This window comes from Dioscorea cayenensis, chromosome 14 (genome assembly GCF_009730915.1).
Source record: "Dioscorea cayenensis subsp. rotundata cultivar TDr96_F1 chromosome 14, TDr96_F1_v2_PseudoChromosome.rev07_lg8_w22 25.fasta, whole genome shotgun sequence".
Classification (NCBI taxonomy): domain Eukaryota; kingdom Viridiplantae; phylum Streptophyta; class Magnoliopsida; order Dioscoreales; family Dioscoreaceae; genus Dioscorea; species Dioscorea cayenensis.
Window position 1 is genome coordinate 10895224 of NC_052484.1, and position 25712 is coordinate 10920935.

Consider the following 25712-nt stretch of genomic DNA (forward strand, 5'->3'; position numbering starts at 1 on the left):
CCGTTACTAGGGGTATCCTCGTAAGTTTCTTTTGCTCTGCTTATTGATATGCTTAAACTCATCGGGTGGCCCCGCATGACCTGGGATCGTGGCCCGAGGGCCGGCGGAAGGGGGGTCATCCCTCCTCGCGGCAGCCCTTGTCATCCGTTGGCGGCGCAGTACGCCACCCATCGCGCACGGAGGGGGTGCGACGAACTCGGGATCTCGGCGCGAGTCCGGTCCAACGCTTGTCGCGCCCCGCCCCGCTCCGAGGGAGGGCGACTGCCGATCTTTGGCCCGTCGTGCAGCAGGGGGCCAGTCTCCGCGTCCGACCGTGTGCGCGCGCGCCGGAGTGACTCGTTCGAGTGACGCCCAGGTTGGCGCGCCCTCGGCGAGGTGGCCTCGGGCGCAACTTGCGTTCAAAGACTCAATGGTTCACGTGATTGTGCAATTCACACCAAGTATCGCATTTCGCTACGTTCTTCATCGATGCGAGAGCCGAGATATCCGTTGCCGAGAGTCGTGTGACTCTAGTGTTATTTCTTTCCTCCGCACCGGCGCGTGACACCCGGCGGGCACCACCGCCCGCGCGTCAGTTCGGGACGTCCATGGAGTTTCCCGTGCCGGTTGTGTGGTCGTGTCCTCCCGGGCCGCCCAGCCCTCTCGCCCGAGGCGGCGCCGGCGAGCGGCGCGAGAGTCCGTGCGGCACGCCCGGCGGGTGGGCGTGGGTGGCCGAGCACTCGCGTGGCGCCTCGGGGCTCGGGCGTGTTCTTGTGGTCTCGACAATGATCCTTTCGTAGGTTCACCTACGGAAACCTTGTTACGACTTCTCCTTCCTTTAAATGATAAGGTTCAATGGACTTCTCGCGATGTCGCAGGCGGCGAGACCATTCAATCGGTAGGAGTGATGGGCGGTGTGTACAAAGGGCAAGAACGTAATCAATACGAGCTGATGACTCATGCTTATTAGGAATTCCTTGTTGAAGACCAAAAATTGCAATGATGTATCCCCATCACGATGAAATTTTACAAGATTACCAGGGCCAGTCGGCCAAGGCTATAGACTCGTTGAATACATCAATGTCGGGGCAAGTTTTCTACGCAATGAGGCACGTCGAGGGAAGTTCTCTAGGCAACGAGCCACGTCGGGGTGGGCAAGCTACTTGTCATCTCCAGATCCGCTCGTGTGTTTATGGTGAAACTTCACCCGTGGGGTTTCTTATGATGACAAATCCATCTGCGATGGTCTCGCTGTGAGATTCCAAAGTCGACCAACAACCCGTCCCGACGGAGACGCATATTCCCCCGATCAAACATTTGCTACGATCATCAAAAATCTATGAAACTCCGCCCGAGATGTTTTCATGTGAAGCCAAATGATGTGGCGCGCGGGGGCGGGATCCCGGCGTCGCCCGGGGCAGCCCCAGCGCGCCCTGTGCGGCGCCACACAACAACACCGGCACGCTCCGTGTCATCTCCAGATCCGCTCTTGCAATTCTGGTGAAACTTCACCCCTGGGGGTTTTTTATGTTGAGAAATCCATCTGCGATGGTCCCGCGGCGAGATTCCAACTTTGACCGACCTCCCATCCCGACGGCGACGCATACTCCCCCGATCAAACATTGGCTACGCTTATCCAAAATCTGTGAAAATTCACCCGAAGGGTTTTCATGTGATGCCAAACTTCCCTTGCCAACTTCCCTTGCCTACATTATTCCATTACCTAGAGGCTGTTCACCTTCAAGACCTGATACCGTTATGAGTACAACCGAGTGTGGGCGGCACTCGGTCCTCCAGATTTTCACGGGTCGCCGAGGGCGCACCAGACACCACGCCACGTGCGGTGCTTTTCACGGGCTTCGCGGCGGCCGCCGCGCCTTCCTACTATCGGGGCATGGCACTCGCCGCGATGGCCGGGTGTGGGTCACGCACTTCAGCGCTATCCATTTTCGGGGCTAGTTGATTCGGCAGGTGAGTTATTACACACTCCTTGGCGGATTTCGACTTCCATGACCACTGTCCTGCTGTCTTAATCGATCAACACCCTTTGTGGGTTCTGGGTTAGTGCGCAGTCGGGCACCGTAACCCGGCTTCCGGTTCATCCCGCATCGCCAGTTCTGCTTACCAAAAATGGCCCACTTGGAGCTCTCGATTCCGTGGTGCAACTCACCGGAGCAGCCATGCCGTCCTACCTATTTAAAGTTTGAGAATAGGTTGAGGAGGTTGCGCCCCCGATGCCTCTAATCATTGGCTTTACCCAATAGAACTCTCACACGGGCGGAGTCTATCCTGAGGGAAAATTCTGAGGAAACCAGCTACTAGATGGTTCAATTAGTCTTTCGCCCCTATACCCAAGTCAGACAAACGATTTGCACGTCAGTATCGCTGCGGGCATCCACCAGGCATAGTTCACCATCTTTCGGATCCCGACAGGCATGCTCCAACTCAAACCCTTCACAGAAGATTGGGATCGGTCGGCGGTGAACCCCTCGAGGGGGATCCTGCCCTTCAGCTTCGTTGCGCCTTCCGTGTTTCAAGATGGGTCGGATGGGGAACTCGCAGGTGGGCACGCCAAGCGGCTGGCGCGCACTCCGTCCAAGGCCACGCCGGCGGCGTTTCTTCGGGCGGGGTCATCCGCCCGGGCATCGGCCGCCGATGTGGCCCCCATCGGTCCGCGGCCTGAGCCGAGCGGCACACCGGTTCATCACCGTTCCGCATCCGGCAGATCCGCATTACCGGCCCTCATCTGCTTCCCTCCCGGCAATTTCAAGCACTCATTAAGTCTCTTTTCAAAGTCCTTTTCAGCTTCCTTGCGGTAAAGCCTTGGACTGAATTTACCGCCCGATTGCAGCTGCATTCCCAAATAACCCGACTTGCCAACAGCGCCTCGTGGTGCGAGCGAGGGAGTGCAAACGCAGCAGAGCTCTCACCCTCTCAGCACCCCTTTAAAGGGGACTTTGGCCGATCCGTCGCTAGGGGCACCACCTGCGGAACTACACGGGCGGCGTAACCGCTCCGATTCTCAAGCTAGGCTCTTTCCGGTTCGCTCGCCGTTACTAGGGAATCCTCGTAAGTTTCTTTTCCTCATATTGATATACTTAAACTTCGTGGTGGCCCCGTCGACACGGGAGTCGTGGCACAAGGGCCGGCGAAGGGGTCATCCGCGGCGGCCCGGCTCTATCATCGTTAGCTGGGCGCAAGGTGCCCCCCACCCTACACGGAGGTGGCGCGACGACTTCGGATCACGGCGTGAGGCCGGTCTAACGCTCGTCACGTGAAGCCCTGGTCTTAGGGAGGGCGACTGCCGGTCATCGGCCCGCCGCCCGTCGGGGGGCCAGTCTCTGCGTCTGGTCGCGCGCACGAGCTAGAGAAACTCGTTCACGTGACTCCCAGGCAGGCTTGCCCTCGGCTGGGTGGCCTCGGGCGCAACTTGCGTTCAAAGACTTAATGGTTCACGGGATTCTGCAATTCACACCAAGTATCGCATTTCGCTACGTTCTTCATCGATGCGAGAGCCGAGATATCCGTTGCCGAGAGTCGTGGGACTACAACAATGAGCTTTTTAACTACAACAACTTAAATATACGCTATTGGCGCTAGAATTACCACGGCTACTGGCACCAGATTTACCCTCCAATGTATCCTCGTTAAGGGATTTAGATTGTTCTCATTCCAATTACCAGACCCGAAAGGCCCGGTATTGTTATTTATTGTCACTACCTCCCCGTGTTAGGATTAGGTAATTTGTGCGCCTGCTGCCTTCCTTGGATGTGGTAGCCGTTTCTCAGGCTCCCACTCCGGAATTGAACCCTAATTCTCCGTCACCCGTCACCACCATGGTCGGCCCCTATCCTACCATCGAAAGTTGATAGGGCAGAAATTTGAATGATGCGTCACTGGCATGAGAGCCGTGCGATCCATCGAGTTATCATGAATCATCAGAACAGCGGGGCGATCCCGCGTCGGCCTTTTATCTAATAAATGCATCCCTTCCGGAAGTCGGGGTTTGTTGCACATTAGCTCTAGAATTACTACGGTTATCCGAGTAGCATGTACCATCAAACAAACTATAACTGATTTAATGAGCCATTCGCAGTTTCACGATCGAATTAGTTCATACTTGCACATGCATGGCTTAATCTTTGAGACAAGCATATGACTCCGGGCATGATCAACCGGTAGCATCGTCATGGGCGACGGCCGGGCGGGCGCCTCTAGACGCGCCCGTCGCGTACGCACCGCACCCGCAGCCACTCGGGACCGCGGAGGGCCCGAGTGTGCCGCTCGGGGGGGCGCCCGGGGGACACGCGACGGCCGCGCCTTTCCTTCGAATCCCCGGAGAGATGGGACACGTGCGGGTGTCGCGATAGATCGGGGACGACGGGAGGGATGACGCCCACCCCCGCACCCGATCATCAATTGGGACATCGAATCCGAGAGCGCTCCCGGCACCCCGGTCGTGTGTCGGCGATGGGGGGCGCGCCTGTTGAGTTCCAACGGGCGCGAACCACGTGACGGGCAGGCGGGGGCCGAGGACGATGTCGCCGGGGACGGGCGAGGACAAAGCCGCACCGCCCGGAGGTGATCGACTACTTGGTATCAACCCGCCACGGTGTTCCCTTCGCGGCGGGTATCGGTAACACAAGCAACGGGCCTCGCCCCTGAGGGCGGGCGCGGACGGGGGACCGAATGAGGGGATGCCCTCCCGGCGGTCGGACGCAACACGGCATCGGGCCCGTCGGGGAAAGCTAGTCCAAGACCACTCACGCGCCGACACGGTCACCCGACGCGCGTGCGCCTTGCCGCCCTGCCGCAGTGCCCGGCGTCACCCTCTGGGAGGGTGACAATGGGCGCCGACGCGGGTCAGTAGTGAGGAAAAATATTTTCTAAATCGATCACCACATCAATTTAAAATGATAAAAAAACCATAAAATACTTTCAAATAGAGTAATAGAAATCAGTATATAATATTCTAGTAGAATTATGCAAATCAAAATTTCCCACTCACTACTTAGGCGATTAAACCCCGAGTGCACTACTCCTCCTTCGGCTCATTGTCGCATGATGAGAACTCACCACCTAACCAACCAAACACAAACCCAAACAAGAAACAAGAATTAAACAAAGCAACCCGAGAATGAAAACCTAAGTCACGGTGACATGCAACTCTAAATCGAATCTAGGATTGGCTTAAAACTGGATTCCAAGGTTTCCAAGGAATTTCTAGGGATGATTGACTTCAACCCAAACTAAGAAAACAAGTAAACGAGCAAGGTTCACTGGTGCTACAATAATGCTATAGTAACAAAGAACCCTAGCACGTGAATCGTTCAATGTTTCACTTGATCTTTGAATAACAACAAAAAAAATTATAATTTCAAGTTCTAGTAAGAACAAACAACCAAGAAGAACAAGGTTCAAGCCTTTCAAGCTTCCTCCCTAACCCTAGATCCATTCATCCTCCAAACAACAAAGGAGGGAGAAGAGGGAGCAAGCTCACCTAAACTTAAGGAGAAGGATGATGGATTTTGGAGTTCCAAGCTAGCAAGAGGATGGAGTTCATCGGCGTTCCTTCTTGCTCCAAAAGATGCCAAAGAATGAAAGGAAGAAAGGAGGAAAAGAGGGCCTAGGAGAGGAAAAAAAAAAAGAAAGGGCTAAAGGCTAAAGAAAGACCAAAAATACACTTGATTCGAGGCCTGGAAAAGCTTTACCTGGGAGTGCACACATCTACACAGACATGTATCTCAACTACACGGCCGTGTATCACCCTGTGTAATTACGACAATAACATGCTATAGTGTTTCTGCTATAGTACCATTGCTATAATGTTACAAATATGATTTCCAAAGAGTTACACGGGCAAAAATGGAGTTACATCCCCGTGTAATTACCAGAAATTTTTCAGAGAGTTACAAGGGTAAGTACATGCCCAATGTGTACCTTTCTGACCAATTTTTTAGTATTTCCAAGGAGTTACATGGGCAAATACATGATTACACAGTCGTGTTCACACCAATGTAATTCTCGGTCTGCTTTTTGAGTCTTTAGGGTGTTACTCAGTTGCTACAATACCACTACTACAATGGGGCTACTGTAGTATATTTCCCTGAGAATTCCACAAGTTACATGGATGTGCACACGCCCATGTAATTCTCTGGCCATGCATTCTACAAGAAAAGGCAAAATGACTGTTATACAACCAAGTGCTCCCAAACCGAATAAAATACTACAGAACATACTAGAAAAGATGACAAAAGTAAAAAAAAACACTTAGCACCACAGAAGGGTCTGAAAGGTGTGCGGCCTCTATGCGGACCACACACTGGCCCTCACACGACATGGGCCACTCACTCGCCCACACACTTAAGCCAATTCTAGGGCTTTTAAAAAGGGGCTTCATCACCACCAACCTCCAACCTCTCTTAGGTCAAGGAATCATTGGAGGAGGCCATTTTGGAGGGCAAATCAAGAAGAGAAGAAAGGGAAGCTTAAGAAGATCATCAAGAGCTCGACGAAGCTGATTCGACGAGCTCTCATTACAACCTTCTAGTCAACATTCCAATGGAGTTTGTCTATGATTCTTGTCATGTTTTGTTTTATTTTGAGCTCTTTCCTATATTCTTGTTAAACTAGACTCCCAAGGCCACCAAGCATTCAGTGAACCTTGGGAGAAGAACTTGTATGGATGATTATTTTTATTTATTATTAAGCATTTGGCTTGTGTGTTTATTTTCAATCTATCATCTTATTGTTCAACCTACAATGGATGGATTCCGTAGGTTTGATCTCTGAATGATACTTGTATAGCGGGATGCTTGCATGTATTATGTCACATGATGATTGAAAGGGCATTCATCGTGCTAGTATGCAGGAGGTTCCGGGTACCGTTAGCCCCTTGTGAGCATTAGGGTTAGTTCTAGCCTGTAGAGCATTAGAACTTCTTTAGCCAAGAATTCCTATGCCTAATGACATCATAGGGGTATCTTCCTTATAGAGCAACTCTTATTGGATTAGGGTTACACTAAGGAGGTTTCGGGGTAGTCGACATTAGAGTCTAGAAGACCAAACTGAGCTAACTTAGTGCTCGAGTTCATGTTTTCATCCATATCTGTTCTACTCTCGGGGGGATCCTCGTCCAAGACCTTCCTTTATATTTGACTTCTTCACTCTTTAAATTATCATGGGTTGTGTTTTAGCTCTTTGTATTTATTTTAGTATTTTACATATGTTTGTATTTATATTTTCAACCAACAACATCTCTTCATTCTATTAGACAGTGCTATTTAGGAGAAAAAATAGTAGATCTCGGGACCTTGGGGATACGACCCTCTCGCGTTCGCGAGAGGGGATTTATTACTTGACAACCTGTGCACTTGTGGTCAGCGAGTCTTGTGCACGCTTTCTAGCATTGCACGCTCACCAATAGTCCTCAACATATCCTCCATAATCTGAATTGTCCTCTTAGACTGACCATCTGTCCGAGGATTGTATGTTATGCTAAAATCAAGCATATTCATCATAAAAACATAAGACATCAGAGCATATATAGACCATAATGCCATATAAAAAATCTTAGATATATCAAGGAAAGCCACAAATCCAAGAATGAAAGAATAAATCAAGCAGGTATGTCTTACCTCCATCTTGTCTAATTGATGAAACACTAATGTTTAGGAATTTAGATCCACAAAATAAGGCACATAGACATGGATGTTTCTTGCCATCTAAATGAATGAAATTACTAGGAGAAAAGAGAAATATTTAATAAAAAAAAATTGATGAATTTGACAGGGTATTGAAGGGTCATTAGAAACTATGAATGGGATAGACAATAAGGTCGGTGGCTATAGAGGTGATCTGATGAAGTCCCCTGATCTTCGCAGCCATCACTAAGAAACCAAAAATAAGAGAGGGACGGTAACATTAAAGCTAAAAGATGTGGAAGATCCCCGTTCCTACTTTTCAATGATCTCATGATTTTATTGTTAATTAAATATAAATATAAAATTTTACTATAATTATTTCTCTTATATATTCTTATTAGTAATAATTTGTCACGCCCCGAACCCAGCTCACCAGGCCCAGTGCGCTGACAAACGGCCGCACACCTACAAAGCCGAAACCAAGTAGGCATACAAGGGCTCAAAACCTGAAAAAAAATTAACAACAGGATTATGAGCTTGAGAGCCCAGTAAGCAACCACTAAAAATATCGGGATCACAAAAATGTTCAATAATTTCAAAAAACATACAAAATGTAACAAAGCGGAAAAAATAACAAAGTGAAATTTAGAAATCGGAAATAAATCATAACAGATTTACTTTACCAAAATAACAAGCATATATGTCCCCCAAACAACTAATGCCAAAACAAAATATCATAACTCATTTATTTAAACTCGGTGACCCGAGTCGGATTTCAGAACTCATAGGTTTACCCTCGGTGACCCGAGCCAGAATATCAGAAGCCGTTATTCTTCACCGACGGAACGGTGCGAAACTATAGTTTCTATGTCAGAAGTACGTGTCGACACGGTCAGTGTTTAACCCCCAGTGACAGGGTTATTGCACAGTTAATTGGGGACTACGAATTTCTATAACAAAATATGTTGAGTCCAAAATCATTGTCCACACAAAATACCGGTGATCCCGTTTTTCTTACAAAAATTAAACCAATTATATCAACAATAACACACTTAACAAAACAATAAATAAATAGCCAAAGTTAATATATATATATATATACACACACCTATATACATACAAATAACTTGGAATTCAAAAGAAATAACCTACTGAAACATAATATATAGAAATTTACCCAATACTGAATCATCAAATAATCCAGGATTTTTTTTTTCACAATCATCAATCAAGTTTTGTTTGAATCCATTGGTCTTTGAATCTTATCATCTAATTCGATGACGCTCGAACTTTTTCATGGTCTGAATTTTACTGGAAGTCTGCTTTGATGGTTAAGTTAAGTTTAGAGGACTAAACTTTTTTTAGGAGGGAGGAGTTGTGCGCCCCACACGTTTTTTTTTTATTTTGTAGATTGCTATGTATATGATTTTCTTTGACAGACATGAATATCTATATAAGAAAAGAAAAGAGGAATCTTGAAATTATTTATGTGATGATTTGGAAAATTATTAGAATTGAATTTGTGGTTGTTTATATATATAATTATTGTGCATGTTGTGAATTTTCATATTTTGACTTTGTGCTGTCTGAAATTGAATCCCAAATTCAGAGCCTTGGTAAATATTGTTTGGAGAAGGATACAACTAGAAAATTATAGCACTTTTCCATAACTAATCACCTGCAAAATTTTGAAGTTATTGGATTTGTAACCAATGAGATATGTTTGCTTAAGTAGACCCTTCTCAGTTGTTGTTATTGTGCAGGGCATGAGGAAGGAATTGTACTTTTTATGATTTATGAGGTTGAATTGGCCAAAGTGCATAATACAAAGAACGTTTGTTATGATTTTATCTATGTGCTTGTAAAATATCTCTATAATTAGATGTATATGTTGGATGATATTCATGATTTTGTAAAACCAGGCTGAAATTTTAATATGCAAAAATTTGGTGAATTTCATGATGATGCTATAATTTGAGGAGCGCTAAGAATATTATGGAACTTTATCACATTTTAGCTTGGTGAGTAAATTTATTTTGAAGAGAAATCATGATGTTGGCAAGTTAAATATTGCTATAATTAGGAAAATTTTCTGGAGGTTAATGTGTCGATCATGTTCCCCGACTTTGTTTGTTGTTGTGTAGTTTTTGGTGCTTTGAGTGGCAAGATAATGGTTGAAATTTTTTGAGGAGCAAAATTCTTATAATTTGATACTTTTCTTTGATTTTCTTGAAACTAAGAAGAGGCTCTAAATGATATATATGATTCTTATGTTCAGTTGTATTGCTTTTTCTGAATTAATGGTCAATCTAGAGAATCATTATGTACTTCGAAGGTGAAATAAGTTCCATTGTTGCAATTCTACCAGCAAAAAGATATAAAGGATCATACCTTAGTGTTTAGGAAGATTTAAGAAATTTTGATGATTATACTCCAAATATTTGTTTGAGGATGATTCAAAACAAAGTTTAAGCTTGGTAGATAATTGGCGGTTCTCGATTGGTTTTAATTTGCTTATGTTTTTCAATCAATGAGAAAATTTTAGAGTGTTCAAATATTGTTGTGGACTGGAGTATATGTATAATTTTGAAGTTTTGATGTTTGATGGTTGCCAAGTTTGATCTATGAGAATCATGTTAGGTGATTTAAGTAGGAAACATTGATTCCAGTGGATGAGAAAGAAATTAATGGCATTTTAGTTTTTCTAAACTTGTTTGATTTAGTTATCATATCCATGGGATGATACATGAATTGGGTATTTTAATCGAGGTTTGATAGATTGCAATGATGGTAATGTTTTTGCGGTTTTAAATTCTTTTGAAGTCGGATGACAACAAACACATGATAATATATGCTCATATTGATGTTTAATCAAGGATGTTCAAAAGCATTGAATTATATTTTATGTTTGATATTAGTTTGAAACAAATCAAAGGTAGGTTTATTGTTTTTGTTGTGACCATTGTCCTTAGAAGTATCATCAATCAAGTTTTGTTTGAATCCATTGGTCTTTGAATCTTATCATCTTATTCGATGACGCTTGAACTTTTTCATGGTCTGAATTTTTACTCGGAAGTCCGCTTTGATGGTTAAGTTAAGTTTAGAGGACCAAACCTTTTTAGAGGGAGTAGTCTCACATCGCTCATTTTCTTTTATTTCATTTCACTGTTTTTGCATGTAGGCATACGAAGAGAAAGAAACTTCCCTTTTATTACTTTTTCCTCTACTTTTACAGCCTGTCTCCCAGCCGCCATCTCGCTCTTCCCGACATGAACTGTTGAACAGAGAGATCTGCCTTTTCCTTTCTCTTTTTGCGGGCGGCAGGCGGACGACAGACCCTCCCCTCCAGCGCCAGGCCAGCTTTGCCTGATCCAGGGCTTCCCAGATCTGCAGCTGCGTCATCTCCCAGACCCAGCGCTCAGTTTGATGGTGCAGCCCTTTTGTTCCCAGATCCCGTCGCAGCATCCGTCATCTCTGCTCAGGCTCGACATGCCAGCGGCCTGATTGTCAGATAAAACCGCCATCGAGCCGGGTTTTCCACTGATTGAGCGCCTTGCCGCTCACGCACATCCCTCATGCCTTACAAAAAACATTACTGGGAAAAGATCCAGTTTCTCAGTCATTTGACCTGTCATGTCGACGTGACCAGTGCACCGGCGTCACCGCCAACATACACACATGCATACGGCTCACGATCGGCAGTCAGTCCCAAATCTACATGACATACATAGTCTCCCTATTAGGACGAAGAGGTCTTTCACTTTTGTAATTAGCTCATCCGTTGCATGAGCTCAGATGTCACGGCTCTTAACGACGATAACGTCACACCTTTTGCTTTTTCAATGTCAGAAACCATTCACGTCAGGTCTGCTGCCGACGGCTACATGACTAGCGAGCTTGATCCATCGCAGACCCCGTGGTCAGCCTAGACTATGCCTCACATTTCATGACTCAGGAGTCTGCACCGCGGGCGCTCATAGCTGACGCAGGTCAGCAACCACCCATCAACACATGATGCGCTCAGTACCTGTTCAGCCTTGTTAATCATTCTTCCATGTTTACTCTTATTAGTAAATCATTATTGTCTTAACTGATTTCATTTTCATTTTTAGCCCATTTCAAGATTATTCTATTTTTTTCACATTTTTTTAAACAAATTCAAAAAAATAGAATAATACTGAGAATTAAACAAAAATAAGTCTGAAATCAATGTTAAAAAAATAATAATAATTTACTAATAAGATAGCCAAGTGACCAAATAATAGAAGAAATAATTTAACAAAAACAATTTAACAAGAGTCACAAATACATCATATATTAATATTTATAGGTGGTTTACTTACCTGACTACCTAACATCAAAACTATAAGCGCCACGAAATTAGGCTTCCACAAAATACCCTATAATTGAGAGCATATCCCAAAGGTATTAAGATGCTAAACATACTAAAAATACACAAGGATATACAGTAGATCAAATTCCTACACTAACTATCATAACACTTAAACATCCAACAACCCAATACCATACATGAATAGTTTCTAATAATTAAAAAAAAAAACAAAATTAATGACATTATCATCATTAAAATTCATGAGCATCTGAACTCTAATAACTAATTAAATAATAATTACAAAAATTACAAAACTATGCTTCATTATAATAAAAAGAATATATATATATATTATCAATATATAAAGATTTGGACAACTCTACACAGATCATGAAGCCATTATAAATATATATATATATATATATATTATGTGTGTGTGCTTAGTGACGCCAGCACACTAATTGCAAATCCACATTCAAATGAAAAACAAAATTTGAAAAACAATTCTGATTTTTCCCAAAAAATAATAATAATAATGTTTTTTTTTAAAACATAAAGAATTTGTGCATGAATGAAGGCAACAAGAAGCACTCAAATCAATGTAGAAAAACCACTGTGTAATGGCCGGTTTTATCCTACAATAATCAAACCACTAAACGTATATCATAACCCTAAACAAGAATATGTAGTAATGTCACGACAAGATCTAGGAGATAAAAAGAATTTCACCACTTAATCCCTAAATAAACATTAACATACCACAACAAGATCTAGGAGATAAATTACACCACTTAACCCTAGATCTAGGAAGCCCTAGATCTAGGAAGAGCACGCTTACCTCCCAACGATAACCACACAACCTTGAGGAAGAGGTCTATCTCCGTCCTCGCCGCCGGCACCACACACCAAAAAGAAAAAGAGAAAAGGAAAGAGGCAAGATCTCTCCCTCTTTCTTGGTTCAAACGAGAGACTATATCGGAAGAAACAAAGGGTGGCGGCTAGGGTTTGAAAACCTAATAAGATATAAAAATTAAGAGAAAAAAAAAAATAAAAAAGGAAAGTTTCTTTTCCTCTTCCGTAACAGTCTTACATGCAAAACAATTAAATGAAATAAATTTTAAAAAAAAACGTGTGGGGCCCACATAATTATAATTATCACCCTTATTTTACTATTAATCAAGCATAGTAGCATGTCCCTGATTTTTAAGTAATGATTATTTTATGTATTTCAATTATAATAAATCACATCCATGTATAATCAGAATTTATTTAAAAATAATTATTTATAAGATAATTAAATTATTAAAATATTTAGTATATGGAATTAAGATTTTCTTATTTGGGTGGAAGCGAAATTTTTACTCTTTTAGAGCCCGTTTGGTTGATAGGATAAAATAAGGGCGGATCGAATAAGAACACTGATAGGAATTAAAAAGGATATAGGTTGGATAGTCTCATATCCTATTCTTTTTTTGGTGGGCACTGATAGGCTATCAGATAGGTTTTTGTTATCTTATTATGTGCTTGAAATGGATAGATAATACAAGGATATGATACAAAAAAAAAAAAGTAAATAGACATACTTGCCCTTTATAATATAATTATGAATAACTCTTTAGAAATGATTTTTTGGTCCTATTTCTTATTATTTTTTATTCATACATTTATAATTTATTAAAAGTATATATAAATAATAAAATAAAGACCACAAATTTGAATAACTTATATCTAAAAGTCCAAATTGAGTGCCCTCATATGTTCTGGAGGCTCAAATGACGGAATCATCAATTTTACTATCTGTTTGTTGACATCTTCCAACTTATAATCTTCTAAATCAAGATCCTCAATACTTACTTCACTATTCTTTATGTAGTTAATCCCATCGTGGTCATCACCACTTGTTGTAAGATGTCTATAATTTGTTTTCATGAATATCATGAGAGGAAGTCACTCCAATATTGGGGTGTCTATAACTTGACCATGTTTACTACTCTGTTTAGGTTCTACATTATGTTGGTGTGCTTGATGGTTGTTGTGAGGTGGTGAACATCATGCAGTATATAATCCCATATTCTCCATTCTGAGAATATCCTTTTAGGTTCATTGACAAGCCATGCCTATCAAGTTCTTTCCTATTGTATATTATGTAGAATATCCTATTATTGAGAAGAACCACTAATGGAAGTTACAACACCAAGCTTAGCGTTATGTAATATGAAAAACAAATAGCAATTATTACTAAAAAGCCTAAAGAACTAGACAACTGGTACTTGATATGTGAAACTCTTTGACCCCCCACACACACACACACTTTTATATTTTCTCCAATGATTCTTTTTAAATTTTTTAAAGAGATATAATTTTCTATAATATAACAAGGTTGATCGTCTAAGAAAAACTATAATATTATCCTCACTTGTAGTGATAGAACCATTGTAATAAACCAAAGCAAGTGATCTTTATGAAATTTTTGAAAAATAAAGAATGTGAAATTAGAGAGAGAAAATTTAATGAGAGTTAAATTAAAGAGAATATAGGACAAGAATGATGTAGAAACAACAAGTTAGACAATTGAAGTCATTTAAAATAAATAGAAAACCTTGGTAAGAGACATCGGCAATACAAACCATCTATCTTGTTGGAGGAGTATGTAACTTATACATTATGCTATATGCCATACTTCATTCATGCTCAAGCCCAATCCCAATCACAGCCCTCAAGTACTATCCTGATTCAATAGAAAATTATGTGACGTGCTAATTTTTCTCCTTGATATTATGCTTTCTTAGCTGCTATAACGACATGAATTAAGGAAATTCATTATTATGAGGTTGTAAAAGATGAAAGATAGAGAGAATCCATGACAAGAGAGATACAAGTCTGGAGGAGAATAATAAGACTTTGACATTAGAGACCTTACCCAATACGAAAATGTGATTTGGTACAAATGGGTATACAAGATCAAGTATAACTCAGATGGAACACTCGAGTGTTATAAGGCACACCTAATAATTCTTGGGAATAAACAGTTGAAAGGCCTCAATTATATAAAGACATTTGTCCCAATTGTTAAGATGGTGACAGTGAGAGCATTCGTGGTTGTTGTAGTAGTTAAGAAATGGCAGTTTTATCAAATAGATTTACATAATATGTTTTTACAAGGTGATTTGGATGAAGAGGTCTATATATATACAGTTACGTCCAAGATTTTCTACAAAGGATTCAACAAAAGTGTGCAAATTAAAGAAGTCACTCTATGGATTACAACAAGCTCCTCGTTGTTGGTTTTCTAAATTAGCGGCAACATTAAAGAAGTTTGAGTTTGTTCAATCTTACTCTGACAATTCTATAGCAGTTTTTCTATTGCTTTCTCTCGAGTATGTTAATATATATTGATGGCTTGATCATAGTTGGAAACAACTTCTAGGATGTTACTAAGTTCAAAGAGTATTTAAGCAAATGTTTTTATATGAAAGACCTTGGTGCTCTTAGCTATTTCTTGGACAGTGAAGTCGCCTGTGGTGTAGAAGGCATTTTTCTTTGCCAACACAAAATATGACTTGGGCATTATTTTGAAGTTGGTTGATTGGGATCAAAGCCCGCATCTTTTCCTATGGAACAAAATCATCAACTAGCATTGACAACAAGTGTAGTTATGGATGATCTTGAGCAATATCAATGATTGGTGGGACGACTAATATATCTTACTATTACAAAACCTGAGATTAGCTATTGTGTTCATATCCTAGCTTAGTTTATTCAATGTCCATGACAAGATCATTAGGAGACCTCTCTACATGTGCTGCGTTACTTGAAAGGATATTCCAAACAAGGTATTTTCTTACATGCTGATAGTGATTTATGATTACATCTGTATTGTGACTTTGATCAGGCAAGTTGCTCAGTGACCACTGACCAACCATTTTATGTTGTTGGGATCCTCCCCTGTCTCTTAGAAGCAAAGAAGCAATAAATAGTATCTGAATCTTCTACAGAAGTTGAGTATCACTTGATGGTAATAGCTAGCTATGAGTTAAAGTAGCTTGAAGGTTTGCTTTAACTATTGCAGTTACACATTATGAACCCTACATTATGATAGTCAGACTGTTGTCCATATGGCCCCGAATCTGGTTCTTCATGAATGGACAAAGCATATTAAGGTTGATCATCACTTTGTTCATGATGAGATATACCGTGGCAACATTGGCACTTGTTATGTTCAAACTACAAACTAGTTAGCTGATATCTTCACCCAGGCACTCAAATGACAATAATTTGAATATTTTGTTGTCTATTTGAGCATTCTAGATTTACATGCTCCAACATAAAAGGGAGTATTAGGTAGGGGATATATTAGGGCGTATTTTAGGAGAAAATATTCTCTATGTATATCTTAGGAAGGATATTATTTTGATATTAATCTTTGTATATTTTAGGCTAGAATTATTTGCTTAGACTAGAAGTTAGCAGTTGCTTGTTAATATCAATTTATCTTTATATATTGACTTGCATTGGTTTAATGAAAAGAAAAGAAATTCCATCAAAGCACCTTCACAATTTATATATATATATATATATATATATATATAGAGAGAGAGAGAGAGAGAGGAAAGGGGGGCTGAGAGGTAGTGTCAATGGGTGATGGAGTTTCAGCGGGTATTGGAGCTTCGTTTAAGATCACCGCTTGAAAGATACATGACACACCGACTAGAGTGGTGGAGGTGGTAAGGAGTCTTGTTGATGTTGGGATTTCTAGAGTGTCTTTTTGGATTTATTTAAATATTATGTAGGATGACATGGATGATGATTTTTCAAATCATAGACTTCTTGTGTATGCAAATAAAAACCTTATGCAGGTACTCTATTATTGTTAGATTTCATTTTGAGCATTAAACTTCAATTTGTATCATTTTAGTTATTCAGTTTTAATTTGTGTTCACTAGGAAAGTACCAAGGGGATTCTCAAAAGAATTTGATAATGCGTACACTGGATTTGCCACATCAACACTAGTTCCCTATGCCATCTGTATATGCAAACATGACACATCATTAAAGAAAGCCACGTGGTCATTGATAAAAGGGGTGATGTGGCATGTGCGTGTCAATAAGAGTGGTCACATGACTTCTTTGATGATGTGGCAAATCTTGGCGTACACGTCATTGAATTTTCCCTGGAATTCCCTTGATACCCTCCTTGTGAACACAAATTAGAGTTGGATGACCAAAATGATACAAATTGAAGTCCGATGATCAAAATAAAAAATAACCATAATACAGTATTCACTCAAGATATTTACCCTATGTTATTTTTTAATAAATAAAGGTTTTTATACATAGAATAAATTGATATGATTGATTCTTCATATTAGAGAACTGTTATGCATCATGAGAAAACAAAAAATTTAAGTTTTGGTTTATTGAATTCTTCAAATTATAATCGTTCTATAATCTTTGGGTTGACTCCATAATCCATTGGATTTTTTTACAACATTTAAATTGTATAATAATAGATAATCGATTGTTTATTTTTATTATATATATATATATATATATATATATATATATATATATATATATATATATATATATATATATTAAAGTAGAAGAAGGGATGGCCTTAGTAAAAATGGGCCCTAGGCAAAATCATAATTTTTTTTATTATTTTTATTAAATAATAAATTACATTATAAAAATAAAAAATAGGAATTACTATTAATACTTACGATAAATAAAATATTAACCTAAAAAAAATCTGAAGATATCCTTATAATCCTTTGTTTAATTACTGCAATGCATAAAAAAATAAAGAAAAAAATCAATTAAAGTTCACTTTTCTTGTCTTTTAGATGCAAAATTATCAATTAACCCCTTAAATAGAAGTGTAGAGGTTTTGTTTTTTTTATTTATTTAATATTTTGGAATGTTAGAATGGTAAGATTGTTAAGATTGTAAGGTTACAATGCTAACATTAGATTCAAGTCCCAATATTAACTTTATTGATCCATTTAATAGATTATAAAGCCATCATAAATATTATAAAACCAAATTTATTACATCTTGATATGATCATGAATCAATTAAATTAGATAAATTTTATAATTTAAAAAAAACTTAAATTTCAAAATCATAACTATATTGTAACGTTAAAACCAAATGGTCCAAGTCTCAATATTAACTTCATTAATCCATTTAATAGATTATAATGCAGCAAAATTTATTACATCTTGATATCATCATGATCAATTAAGATAGATTTTATAGTTTAAAAAAAAATAAATTTCATTATTACAAATGGAGTATGTGGATAGATATTAGATAATAATAAATAAAATTTTTAAATATAATTAAAAAATATTGGGGGGCCCTATTATAACAATAAATTTATTGTATATTAATCATAAATTAAATTTTACAATTTAAAAACATTTAAAATTTTATGAGATAAGATAATAATAATTAATATTTTCAAATATATTTTTTTATAAAATAAAAATTTCAGAGCCCTAGAAAATCTAAGGGTTGTAGGCATAGGCCTCCAAGGCCTATGCCTAGGGCCTGACGTGAGTAGAAGACAAGCTTGCCACATGTTGAGCTCTCATAAAAAAAATTTCCCTCCAAAACTTAAATTAAATATTATAATAATATTAAATATTAAATAATTATAACATAGTATAATTATCTTACTATTTAATTTAAAAATATAAATGGATTATTCATAATAAATAAAAATTATAAAATTAATAATGATAAATATCTTATTAGATTAATATTTTTAAAATAACTTTTTTAAAATATAAAAATAGATTATAATTTCTTATCATATACATAAGAAATTATAAAATTTATATAATAAATATCCTATATATATATATATATATTAAAATAGCAAACATGCATCAAATAAGTTGATGTTTCCATTGATTAATTAATTATTGAGATTAATATTTTTAAAATAAATTTTAAAAATATAAATGTAGATTAATTCATCTCATGATAATATCATATTTTATTTTATTTTTAATATTATTGTCTATATATAAGAAGCCCAAGTTTTCATTAATCAATCATTTAATTTAATATTTTTTATTACTATTTCATTAGTTAACGATGTTAATTGTGTGATGGTTTTGATTGATTAGGTTCCATATCCAATGGAATTGTTATTGCTTCAAAAACTATTGTGGGGTTGTGAGTGTCGTTCAATTAGAGTAGATGTCACTTCAATTACTTAGATATCAAGCAATAATTTAAAAAAATAGAGTAAGAAAATTTTTTTTAAGTAATTCATATAGGGTGAGTTTATTTGTGTTATTTTTTTGTCATTTTAACTATAGATTATCATTTAATTTCAATGAAAATAATATAATTTATTTATATAATTTTGTATGAATATTAATACTATAATCATATCATTCATATGCATATCAATAATTTTATTATGTATATCATTAATTGTTTTAATGTGCAAACAGATAGTGGGTTGTGTTTTTTATTAATTTGCTTTATTTATTCAATGGATAGCACAAATTTATTTATATTTAATTTTCATTTGGAAACAAAATTCAATCATGACTAATTCTATAAATTAATTTCAATTATAAAATAAAATTATACTTGAATCAGTATTAAATTGATTCATCTCCGAAAATAAAATAAAATAATTTCAAAAAGGGTAACCAAATATTGTTAAATAAATTTGTTTTCCCCTGTAAAAGCATCTTATTCTATTGTATTCTTCTAAAATTAATATGTTACTTATGTGTAATAAATTATTATCATATATTCTAAATATGAAATTGATTTAAAATTTGCTTAAACTCAAATACTTTTAATTAAGAAGTATGAACAACCTATTGATGCACTATTAACTTGGAAGTGAAATAAAATTGGCACCTTGAAGAAAATTAAAAATAAAGAATAATTTATGCTAATAATTACTAATATTATATATATATATATATATATATATATATATATATATATATATATATATATATATTAATGCAGAAGACACGTCTAAAACTCTTATGAAAAGTTTCCCTCCAAACATAAATAAAATATTATAATAATATTAAACATTAAATATTTATTTTATAGTATATTATATTAAATTATCCTATTGTTAAACATTTAAAAATAGTGTGGGATCCTTTCTTTCCACCCGGCCTTTAATTGGGATTGACCGGTTGAAAAGCATGGATCACAAATCAAAATTTAATTTTTTTTTTTATATTTCAGATGATTGCGGGTTCATAACTCCTATTAGGGGCAAGCCCCCAATATTAATTACCCCAGACAATGTCATGGGAACCTCCGATTAAGAAACAAGTGTGAATGAGAAGTAACTAAATAAACATGATAATTTTTTTTATATTTAATTTCAAAGATGCATGCGAATACATGATCATAGACAAGAATACAAAAGAAGAGAGCTATTCTCTAAGAGAGCTTAACAAGAGATTCGTTTTAGAAAGAGCTATTTTTATCATGCTCTTCAAAAAATTTATTTTTTTAGCTGGCGCTCTTAGCTCCTATACTGAAAGTGTGTCAAAAGACCCTTTTAGCTTTGTGGATGTAGCTCTCCTCGATTTCCTTTTTTTTTTATGTGGGTTTGTGTCTTGAAACATAGCTTAGTCCAAGCTGCGACCACTCTGCATTTGCGAGTTGCCTACTTGGCCACTTTTGCTTCTTTTATAGCTGAAGACTTTGGCTCTTTACGCTTGTAAAATCTCCAGCTCCTTGACTTGTGAAACCCCTCAAGTCTTTGGCTTCTTGGTGCCTTAAAACTTCAGAGTTGCATTTGTCGTTTACATGATGCATTTAGGTCTTAGCTCTTCAATGTTTTTGAGCCTTGACCATTTGATTTTTTTTTAAAGTCGTGACCTTTAGCAGGGTTAGGTCATTAACTTGATAATTTTGACTTGATTTTAAAATGAACCTCAAACTCATTTTTTTGAGAGACCTCATAATGAGCTTAGGAAAATCTTTGCCAACTCAACTTTTTCAATGAGTGTTGACGAGAAACATTTTTTTTCTTTTTATGAAAATTTTCATTCATTTTTTTTATCCATCATTTTTTTCTGTGAAATTTTCATTTTTTACTCTTCCTTTCATTTCAAGAAAAGATTTTTTTTTTTTTTTACTTTTCATTGTACCTCTTTTCACTCCAACGGGTGTCAAAAGACCTCCAAGTGAGCTTAAAGAAATCTTTGTCAACTCTTCTCTTTTTATGAGTGTTGATGAGAGATATTTTTTGTGAACTTTTCATTTTTTTTTTACCACTTCAAGGAATTTTTTATTCTTCTTTTCATTTCACCTTTTTACTCCAATGAGTGTCAAAAGACCTCAAAGTGAGCTTGAAGAAAGGGTTTGATTTTTTTTAGAAAAAAATTCTCTTTACCCCAACAGTGTCAAGACTTCAAGGTGGAATTAGAGAAATTATAAAAAAATTTCTCGTTACCCCAAGGAAGTCAAGGCTTCAAGGTGGAATGAGAGAAATTTCATGAAAAATTTCTCGTTACCCCAATAAAGCCAAAAGCTCAAGGTGAAATTAGAGAAAATATGAAAATTTTCCGTTACCCCAAGAGAGCCAAAGCTTCATGGTGGAATTAGAGAAAATATGAAAATTTTTCTCGTTACCCCAAGAAAGCCAAAGCTCAAGGTGGAATTAGAGAAAATATGAAAATTTCCTCATTACCCCAAGAGAGCCAAAGCTTCATGGTGGAATTAGAGAAAATATGAAAATTTTTCTCGTTACCCCAAGAAAGCCAAAGCTCAAGGTGGAATCAGAGAAAATATGAAAATTTCCTCATTACCCCAAGAGAGCCAAGGCTTCATGGTGGAATTAGAGAAAATATGAAAATTTTCTCGTTACCCCAAGAAAGCCAAAGCTCAAGGTGGAATTAGAGAAAATATGAAAATTTTCTAGTTACCCCAAGAGAGCCAAGGCTTCATGGTGGAATTAGAAAAAATATAAAAATTTTCTCGTTACCCCAAAAAAGCCAAAGCTCAAGGTGGAATTAGAGAAAATTTTATGAAAAGTCTCATTACCCCGAGAAAGTCAAGGTGGAATTAGAGAAATTTCATAGGATTTTTCTAGAGGAAGCCTGCGAAGAAAAATTACCAAAATACCCCCACTCAAATTCATCCTTTACTTTTTTTCCTCATTTTTTTTACTCTCTTTTTTCTAACCCATCCTTTCATTTTCCCATATTTTCCTTTCTTCTCTCATTTTACTCACCCTTCCATTTTTCCATATTTTTGTCTTCTCTCTTTTTTTCAAATTCACCCTTCATTTTTCCATATTCTTGTCTTCTCTCTTTTTTTTTCAAATTCACCCTTCATTTTTTCCATATTTTTCCTTCTCTCTTTTTTTCAGCTCACCCTTCATTTTTTTTATTTTCCCTTTCTTTCTTTTTTCACTAACTTTTCACCATTTTTTTTTCATCTCTTTTTTTCATCACTCATCCCTCATTTTTTTCAATTTTTTTATTAATTTTTTTTCTTTTTTTATCCTTCATTTTTTTTCTTCTCTTTCTAACTCATTTTTTTTTAAATCATCCTTCATTTTTTTTTTTATTTTTTTAATTTTTTTTCTTCATTTCTTTCATCATTTTTTTTACCAAAAATGCCTCTCACCAATAAACTCTTCCTCTATTCTTCAAAACAAAATATCATTGTTCTAAGGAGAACCATATGTAAGCTGCTAGTGGGAATAAAAGCAGGTAGCCTGCAACACGAACAAACAATGTCTTCCTTTCGAGCTTGCAGCCATTCATTTGTATAATAGCACTTAAAGTGGATGCAATTATCCTCTGCTCAAGCTTGTTTGTTTGTCCTTGATCACACGTACCAAATGATGAATACTATTCTATCAGTCTACTATCATCCCAGTGCATGGAAGAGAAATAACATGGTTATTAACCTTATCAATCACTTTCTTATTCTTGCCGTCTTTCTTCCAATACAGAATTCGATACTATACTGACTTAGCATGGCCTCTTTGGAATAGGAGGCGAAGGACTTTTGAATGGAGACACACCTTCATCTCCAGCCTCACAAACATCACACAAGGAATTGGCCTAGTTACTCTTTGCATAGATTACTCTCTGTCTCAACTTAGCCAGCTCCAATAACCTAGAATGCTTGTACTCATTAGCTTCATCTTCAACAGGAACTAGGAGACTCTCAACCATCTTTACAAATGCACCCAAAGAATCCTCTCTGCATCTACACAGACATGCAAACTCTTGTGTCTCTCTTCATAGACCGGGCCTCTCGTACTTTCTCAATCTCTCATCTTTTTGCAGAACCTTTACTTCGGATAAGGATCCTAACGTCCATTTTCTTATCCATTCTCCTTTGAGTGTTCTCACGAGGATCAATAATAAAAGCCGAGAAGCTTATATTCTGGGTTCTCTTCTATAGGAATATACAGCTTCTTATAGACTCTATGAGGCCATACAACCATCACCAATTAAAAATGGTTTCTGGCACAAACACAGTGAGGGAGAGAGAGAGAAGACGGAGGGCATCGAAAAGAGGCTGTTGCACACCAGATCGCAGATTAAGTCAAGACCGGCTTTTTGGTTGTGAGTGCACACAGGAGCAACTTGGTACTCGTTGATGGTGGTTCTCGTGATGTTGGAGCGGAGGTGGGCTGTGAATGCACGCATCAGACCACTGACTTCGCACTCAATGTTGAGGACTTTGAGGCCCGGATGCGCGTTGATGAGATCGTCGGCGTGTTTTTTCATGGATGCGCACAGCGTCGCGGTGAGAGGTTAGGGATGGAAAAGGAAAAGTGGAAGCTTTGGCCCCATATCCCCACTTGTAGACGTCGGTGACGAGGTTGTACAAGGTGTTGACGAACACAGGGACGCTGGTACAGTTGCCGGTTGTCTCCTTCGGTAATCGCCAAAAAAAACCGGCACTGCTTGTTCTTGTTCTGAACCTTGTTCCTTGTGATGGAACCCATCCTGAGGTCGACAGCGCACTTCCCTTGACCTCGGCGGCGCCCATCGCCGATTAGATCCGGGGTTTTTATGGAGAAGATAATGATAAAAATAAAGAGAGAGAGAGAAAAGAGAGAGGAGAGAGCACGAGAGAGAAAACCCGGGAGAGAAGAAAAGAGATTCATGCTAACTTGGATCATGATGCATGTACGTGCATGTGTTTTTAAATGCATGAAAGAATCACAAAAATGGTGGGACCCATTGCATTTTTTTCTTCTTAATGCATGAGAGATAGATCATGGGCAGCATATACATGCATGACATGCATTCAAAAAAATTATTCAAAAAGGTGGGACCCATTGCATTTTTTTCTTCTTAATGCATGAGAAATGGATCATGGGCAGCATATACATGCATGACATGCATTCAAAGAAAAATTAAAAAAAGTGGGGCCCGTTGAATATAAATGTATGATCATGTTCATCATGCAAAAATAAGACACTTCATTATTTTTTTCCCTTTTTTTTTTTCATTATTTAGATGGGAAGTATTAAAAAAAAAACAAATATTGTAACCTTTTTTTTCTTTGTCAGAAATAATCCCGTTGCTTTTCACTGGGCTTTTTCATCCACAAACTCTCTTCGACTTCTTCACACCTTCCTCTCCCTCGCCTTCTTTCTTTCTCCTTCCCTTCTCCCTTCTCCTTTTTTCTTCTCACTTTTCTTTAGAGCTCTCAGATTTTTCTCCCTTTTTTTCTTTCTTTTTCTCGCTCTCCTTGTCCCTTTTTTTGTCCCAAAAAATCCCTCAACACTCGAAGAATCTCCAACTCCCGGGAGAGATTTTTTTAAAAAATTTTTGAATTCAAAATTTCATATCCCTATCCATAATCTTTTTTTTTATATATTTATTTTTTTTTTTTTTTTGAATTTCCCTCCCTTTTTTTATTATTGTTCATATATTTTGAAATTTCAAATGAAAATATATATATGCTTTATATATCTTTAAATATATAAATATATATATATATATATATTCTCTTTCCTTTTTTTAGCATCTGTTCCCCAAAAATCCTCAACACCCCTGAAAAATCTTCAATCACGTGAGATTTTTTAAAAAATTTAAATTCAAATTTTTCCAATTCTTATCACTTCTTCTTCTTCTGAATTTAAATTTCTTTTTAAAACTTCAAACTCCCTCTTTTTCCCTCTCTCTTTTATTCATTTTCATTTTTTTATAAATATCTTATTATTATTTTTTATTTTAATAATAAATTCCTAATGGAATTAGAATTAAAAAGAAAACCATATAAACAAATAGGTACTTGGAAAAATTAAACTATTTATTTATCAAATTATAAAAATTAATAATGATAAATATCATATCTCTTATTAGATTAATATTTTTAAAACAACTCTTAGGTTAATTCATCTCATAATAAATTTATGTCTTTTATTTATTTCCAGTTCATGTTTTTCCTTAATCGGTTAATATTTTATATTAATATTTAAATAACTTTTCAAAAATATAAATTTAGGGGTAATTCATCTAATAATAAATTAAAGGTATTTATTAATCAAATTATAAAATTGATAATGATAAATAGTGTACTTTATCTTATTTTTTTAATTTTTATAGTCTATATTTGGAAATTCAAATTTCATTAATAAATCAATTATTCAATATATTATTTGTTAATTTCTAATTTATTTGTTGTATTTGTTAATTGTGATGCTTTTAATTGATTAGGTTAAGGGGCCATTTGGTTTGCGGTAATGTTATATTACCACATAAGGAGATTACTAT

The 25712-nt window shown here is 37.3% G+C and overlaps 1 non-coding gene across 1 annotated transcript; it reads right to left on the minus strand.

The window, feature by feature from the left end:
* Window positions 1-3362: 3362 nt before the first annotated feature.
* LOC120276548 lies at window positions 3363-3518 on the minus strand. The gene has a single exon (XR_005541265.1). It is a non-coding gene; the product is annotated as a 5.8S ribosomal RNA (ribosomal RNA).
* Window positions 3519-25712: the final 22194 nt, after the last annotated feature.